At 45.3% G+C, this 7500-nt stretch overlaps 1 pseudogene; it reads left to right on the top strand.

Moving 5' to 3' along the window:
* The first annotated feature begins 88 nt into the window (after nucleotides 1–88).
* LOC128923371 (large subunit ribosomal RNA) overlaps nucleotides 89–7500 on the top strand; it is a 9318-nt pseudogene continuing 1906 nt past the window's right edge.

Below are 7500 nucleotides of genomic sequence, written 5' to 3'. Positions count from 1 at the left end.
AAATTATTTTGGTGTTAAGAAATAATTATGTATGTTTCTTTAAAATAGCAAAAAGCTAAAATATAAAATAAATATAAATATTTTTATACAACCTCAACTCATATGGGACTACCCCCTGAATTTAAGCATATTAATGAGGGGAGGAAAAGAAACTAACAAGGATTTTCTTAGTAGCGGCGAGCGAAAAGAAAATAGTTCAGCACTAAGTCACTTTGTCTATATGGCAAATGTGAGATGCAGTGTATGGAATATCTTAATATCTAGTATGAGAAATTAACGATTTAAGTCCTTCTTAAATGAGGCCATTTACCCATAGAGGGTGCCAGGCCCGTATAACGTTAATGATTACTAGAAAGATATTTCCAAAGAGTCGTGTTGCTTGATAGTGCAGCACTAAGTGGGTGGTAAACTCCATCTAAAACTAAATATAACCATGAGACCGATAGTAAACAAGTACCGTGAGGGAAAGTTGAAAAGAACTCTGAATAGAGAGTTAAATAGTACGTGAAACTGCTTAGAGGTTAAGCCCGATGAACCTGAATATCCATTATGAAAAATTCATCATTATAACTGTGATATTTATAATATTATAGTAATAGTGTGCATTTTTTTCATATAAGGACATTGTAATCTATTAACATAATAAAATATTTATCAAAAGATCATTGGTGTTAAGTTTATTCAAATTAATTTGCTTTTAGCTTATTAACATAGAATAAATACTGATGATTTGATAAAGTGTTGATAGATTTTACATATATAATGCTTAAATTCTTTTGAATTTTACAATAATATTATTATCATTGATTTTAATATTAATTGTATGCATTTATATGATTAACAATGCGAAAGATTCAGGATACCTTCGGGACCCGTCTTGAAACACGGACCAAGGAGTCTAACATATGTGCAAGTCATTGGGTTATATTAAACCTAATGGCGAAATTAACTTAACTTTTATATAATGGGATTAATTTTTAGTGAAATATTTTACTATTAATTCAATCCCGGGGCGTTCCATATAGTTATGTATAATGATAATTTATTATTATTTATACCTCTAACTGGAGCGTACCTTGAGCATATATGCTGTGACCCGAAAGATGGTGAACTATACTTGATCAGGTTGAAGTCAGGGGAAACCCTGATGGAAGACCGAAACAGTTCTGACGTGCAAATCGATTGTCAGAATTGAGTATAGGGGCGAAAGACCAATCGAACCATCTAGTAGCTGGTTCCCTCCGAAGTTTCCCTCAGGATAGCTGGTGCATTTAAATATTATGTAAAATAATCTTATCTGGTAAAGCGAATGATTAGAGGCCTTAGGGTCGAAACGACCTTAACCTATTCTCAAACTTTAAATGGGTAAGAACCTCACCTTTCTTGATATGAAGGTTGAGGTTATGATATAATGTGCCCAGTGGGCCACTTTTGGTAAGCAGAACTGGCGCTGTGGGATGAACCAAACGTAATGTTACGGTGCCCAAATTAACAACTCATGCAGATACCATGAAAGGCGTTGGTTGCTTAAAACAGCAGGACGGTGGACATGGAAGTCGTAATCCGCTAAGGAGTGTGTAACAACTCACCTGCCGAAGCAACTAGCCCTTAAAATGGATGGCGCTTAAGTTGTATACCTATACATTACCGCTAAAGTACATGATTTATAATACAATTTCGGTTGGATTATAAATTTTGAAACTTTAGTGAGTAGGAGGGTACAATGGTGTGCTTAGAAGTGTTTGGCGTAAGCCTGCATGGAGCCGCCATTGGTACAGATCTTGGTGGTAGTAGCAAATAATCGAATGAGACCTTGGAGGACTGAAGTGGAGAAGGGTTTCGTGTGAACAGTGGTTGATCACGAGTTAGTCGGTCCTAAGTTCAAGGCGAAAGCCGAAAATTTTCAAGTTTTAATGAATTGTTGAGAATATATAATTATTATGTTTTCTTCATAGTAATTAAACACTTGAATAATTTTGAACGAAAGGGAATACGGTTCCAATTCCGTAACCTGTTGAGTATCCGTTTGTTATTAAAAATGGGCCTTGTGCTCATCCTGGCAACAGGAACGACCATAAAGAAGCCGTCGAGAGGTATCGGAAGAGTTTTCTTTTCTGTTTTATAGTCGTACTACCATGGAAGTCTTTCGAAGAGAGATATGGTAGATGGACTAGAAGAGCATGACATTTACTGTTGTGTCGATATTTTCTCCTCGGACCTTGAAAATTTATGGTGGGGTTACGCAAACTTCTCAACAGGCCGTACCAATATCCGCAGCTGGTCTCCAAGGTGAAGAGTCTCTAGTCGATAGAATAATGTAGGTAAGGGAAGTCGGCAAATTAGATCCGTAACTTCGGGATAAGGATTGGCTCTGAAGATTGAGATAGTCGGGCTTGATTGGGAAGCAATACCATGGTTTATGTACTCGTTCTGGGTAAATAGAGAATTTCGGTTCTTGTTCCCCGGATAGTAGTTACGTAGCCAATTGTGGAACTTTCTTGCTAAAATTTTATAAGAATTATATCGCAAGATATATATTCTTATTTAATTATAACGATTATCAATTAACAATCAATTCAGAACTGGCACGGACTTGGGGAATCCGACTGTCTAATTAAAACAAAGCATTGTGATGGCCCTAACGGGTGTTGACACAATGTGATTTCTGCCCAGTGCTCTGAATGTCAAAGTGAAGAAATTCAAGTAAGCGCGGGTAAACGGCGGGAGTAACTATGACTCTCTTAAGGTAGCCAAATGCCTCGTCATCTAATTAGTGACGCGCATGAATGGATTAACGAGATTCCTACTGTCCCTATCTACTCACTCGTTTGTAGAACCTCGAAGTGAACGGACGTGTTTGCGCATCATTGCGAGTTTTTAAAAGCGATTTTTAAGTATTTTTCAGTGTTTCTGAAAGTGATAAAATTTTTCGGTTTTTCCGGTCTGTCGGTAGCCTGTTGTGAAAATAGACACAGTGAGCAGGTACGTGAGGGATTATACACATCGTGTGTATTCCCAAAAGTGTGTAAGGATAGCGGCTTAGGCCATTAACGTAGTGTGTATTAGTGAACGAAGTGTGGGATTTCCCAGCAGTGCGGGTATAGCGGCATCTGCCATTAACAAACCCTTGTACAGTGCAGGTAGTGGAAGTGCGGTTGTCTGTATTGTGCGTTAGTGTTGTGTAGGAGAAATGCCTCCACCACGGAGGAGAGGGGCAAAAGCCCCAGCGGAGAGCGAAGACTCCGGGCCTTCAATGGTCCAGGTGGAGTCATCGACGGACGAGGACGGAGTGGGGCAACCCTTACGGCCCCCACCCAAGAGGAAGGCGCGACTAGGTTCGCCACCACAGGCGAACTCAGGAGAGAGCGGTACAGATGGGGTACTCCAGAAGCTGGGTACGGTTGCAACCAAAGCAGCCGTAGACCAGAAGACGGCGGCGAAGGACGGAGCCAGTGGAAGCAGGCAAGGTTGCCCAAACAGCAAGGTAGGGGGCAACAAGGGGGGTAAAGGGGGTGTTATTGGGGTTGAGGGCCATGTTACGGCGATGAAAGCCGTAACAGCCCAGTTGAACGAGGTTGTGTTCGGGGCGGAAAGCCTCGAAGTCACAAAAGTGAAGGAACTCGTAGGGATCGCCTCTAAATATGAGGAGATCCTTATGAGTGTCCTGACGGAAAATGCTCATCTTCGTGGGCAAATTGAGGGTTTGAAGAGTGGTATTGGGACATCTTCCGTCCCTCGAAGCACAGCAGGGGCGGCTGCTGCTGCTCCCTCGGCGCCTGCCCCTCCAGCACCCGTGCTGGAGGCAATTGCGCCGACGGTGAGGAAACCAGTGGAAACCTGGTCGGTTGTGGTGAGGAGCAAGGCTCCTGTGACTTCCTCAAAGGAAGTCATAAATAAGGTTGTTAAGGAGGTGGGTCCTTCACTGGGTGTTCGTATCCATGATGTGAAGTCAATCAAGGGGGGTGGCGTAGTGATACGCACTCCCTCTGTTGCTGAGAGGGAGAAAGTGGCGAGCAACGCCAAATTCGGTGAGGTAGGGTTGGACGTTAGCGTCAATAAAAAGTTGGGGCCCAGGGTCGTGGTACAGGGAGTATACACGGAAATATCCCATGAAGAATTCATGGAGGAGCTGTTTCGGCTGAACCTTCGGGAGTTCAGCCCAGAGTCCAAAAAGACGGACGTGAGGATGGTCAGTCGCCCCTGGAAGGTGGCGACTGATGGCAGGACAAATGTTGTCCTAGAGGGTACGGACAAACTAATGTCCACCCTCCTGGATGCGGGTAGGTGCTACGTCAAGTGGTTCTCCTTCCGTGTCCGCGCGGATAGTCCCGTGACCGGCTGCTTCCGGTGCATGGGTTTTGATCACCGAGTGGCAGAATGCAGGGCCAAGACCGACGTCTGTCGGAGGTGTGGTCAGGAGGGCCACAAGGCTGCCAGTTGCGTCAATGCCCCCCATTGTCGCAACTGTGCATTTAAAGGAAGGCCAGCTGGACATCTCATGATGTCGGCTGCCTGTCCGATTTACTGTGGGGTTGTCGGACGTGCTCTCGCCAGACATTAATGGGTGAGATTTTTCAATTAAATTGCCAGAATTCTTATGCAGTTATGTGCGAGTTAGGGAGTTGCATGATAGAGGCTGGGTGCAGCATCGCCTTACTCCAGGAGCCATACGCCACCAATTTTGGAATGGTAAGTGGTCTTCCTGGGGGTTTCAGGGTCTACACGGACCTTAGGTGTAATGCTGCAATAGTTGTGACTGACCCAAGCTATGACTGCATAGTTTTGGATTCGTCACAAGAGGGTGTATGTGTTTCTGTAGAGGGGGTGTTCGGTAGACTGATGGTTGCTAGCATGTATTGTAAGTTTAGGGAACCTATAGAGCCTTATCTGCGATACATGGATAACCTACTACTCCTTGCGAGTGGTAGCCCATTTATCCTAGGGATGGATGCGAATGCCACGTCCTCGATGTGGTTTAGCAAGTTTTCTCGATGGGCGCACAGATATCGGAGCCACATTCGGGGTCGGGCATTAAGCGAATGGATGGCCGCTAACAGCCTCCACATCCTAAATGAGCCAAGCGAGTGGTACACATTTCATGGTCTTAGAGGGGGGAGCGACATTGACGTGTCCTTGATCAATGAGGCAGCAAATAGGGCGTTCAGTTTTAGGTGGGAGATTATGGGAGGGTGGGGATTGAGCGATCATAATTTGATTAAAATTATGGTTACTCCTAATTCCCCTCCCTCGACGCATGCAAGTCCATTGCGGCGATGGCGTACCTCTGGTATCGACTTGAACCAATATGGACAGTGTGTTAGGGAAGCGGTATTGGACATACCGCTTAGTGAGTTTGAAAATCTGGGGGTGGACGAGCAAATTGCTCGGTTGTACGAATTGGTCTGGGGAGTGAACGATAGGTTGTTGAAGAAATATAAGGATTTTAGGGTTAGGAAAATAAAGTGGTGGACGCAGGAATTAACCCTGAAGAGGAGGGCTGTCCGGCGATTGAGACGGAAGTTTCAACGCGCTCGGCGGTCAAATTCGGATAGGTTGGCCCAGATTAGGAACGATTTTAGTTGTGCGATGCATGAGTATAAGGCCATGCTAATTAAAATCAAAGAAGAGGAGTGGAGGGGGTTCGTTAATGAGCATAGGGATGACCCCTGGGGTCAGGTCTTAAGGATTTGTAGGGGTCGTAGGAGGGAGGACATCACTTCTCTTCGTGTTGATGACACTGTGTTATCAACATGGAGTGAGTGTGCAGGGGTTCTGTTAGGAGCATTCTTTCCTAGGGCTGAAGAGCTGGCACCTCTTGCACAAGAGGTACCGGTTCCTCCACTTGATGATGGGGAGTTGGGATATGCCTTTAGCCTGGTTAGGTCTAAACGATCCCCAGGTCTTGATGGTTTGAACGGAGAGTTGTGCAAAAGCTTGTGGAAGTTCATTCCGGAATACTTGGAGGTCATTTACGATAAGTGCATTTGTGAGGGGTATTTTCCACGTGAGTGGAAAAGTGCTAGGGTTGTTCCTCTCCTGAAGTCACCTGATAAGATTAGGAGTGATCCACGATCTTATCGGGGCATCAGTCTTCTTCCAGTGCTGGGTAAAGTACTGGAGAGGGTTATGGTGGAGCGGCTTCAGGAGCTAACGCGGGATTTGAGGTCGGATAGGCAGTATGGCTTTAGGAAGGGACGTAGTGTAGAGGACGCCTGGATGTATGTTCAGCGTGCTGTCCGGGAGAATGCCAACAAATATGTCCTTGGCATATTTGTCGATTTCAAGGGGGCATTCGATCACCTAATCTGGGATCGCGTGATTCAACGATTGGAGGAACTTGGCTGTCCGGAAATTAGTCTCTGGCAGAGCTACTTTTCGGACAGAAAAGCCTCTATCGTAGGAATGAATGGTAGCGCGGACATTAGGGTAGAACGGGGCTGCCCACAGGGATCCATCTGTGGTCCATATATTTGGAACCTAATGATGGACTCTCTGCTTGGCCAACTTGAAACGCTTTGTGGTTGTTGTGCATATGCAGACGACCTTCTGCTCCTAGTTGACGGTCGTTCACGATTGGAGTTAGAACGAAAGGGTGAACGACTGTTAGGAATTGTTCACAATTGGGGTATAGGTGTGGGGGTTGAAGTATCGATTGACAAGACGGTGACAATGCTCTTGAAAGGCATACTGTCATCGGCTCGTCCACCGATTATCCGAATGAATGGGGTCAATATCAGGTATGTGACGCAAGTCAAATATCTGGGATTGACCATCGGCGAAAGGATGTGTTTCAACCCTCACTTGGTTTACGTGGAGGAGCGATTGTTAGGAATTGCCGGCAAGATCAAGCGCGTGTTAAGGAGTGATTGGGGTCTCGGACGTCGTGCGGTTCGCACTATATATAGTGGCTTATTTGTGGCCTGTGCCACATATGGAGCCGCTATATGGTGGGAATTAGCATCAAAGGTCAGGGGTCGCCAAAAACTTCTTTCCATACAACGTTGTTTGATGCTTGCCTGTTTGCCTGTATGTCGCACAATTTCTACAGATGCGTTGCAGGTGTTGTTAGGTGCGCCTCCTCTTGACCTGATTGTTATACAGCGTGCTGTTGCATTTAGGTTAAGAAGAGGCTTAAGTGTCTCATTGCTGTCGAATTGGATTTCCGATGAGGATGTTGCGAGGGAGGGCTATCTAAGGAGCAAAAGGCTTCTATATGATAGCGTTAGGAGTAGGTGGCAAGACCGTTGGGACAATAGCCCTAGCGGTCGGGTGACCTACGAGTACATTCGGGATGTTAGGTTTGTAGAGGAAAACCCAGACTTCAGATTCTGTATGAGTCTGGGTTTCTTGCTTACCGGGCATGGACCTTTGAATGCATTTTTGCATCAAAGGAACCTTTCCGGAAGTCCGGAGTGTATATGTGGGGCACACTCTGAGGACTGGATGCATATCATAGCGGAATGCCCGATGTACTCGGACATTAGGGATCTTGGGGGTATG

The sequence above is a fragment of the Zeugodacus cucurbitae genome, chromosome X (genome assembly GCF_028554725.1).
Source record: "Zeugodacus cucurbitae isolate PBARC_wt_2022May chromosome X, idZeuCucr1.2, whole genome shotgun sequence".
Classification (NCBI taxonomy): Eukaryota; Metazoa; Arthropoda; class Insecta; order Diptera; family Tephritidae; genus Zeugodacus; species Zeugodacus cucurbitae.
The sequence above is the reverse complement of the archived record's forward strand: the minus strand, read 5'-3'. Positions and strand labels throughout refer to the sequence as shown.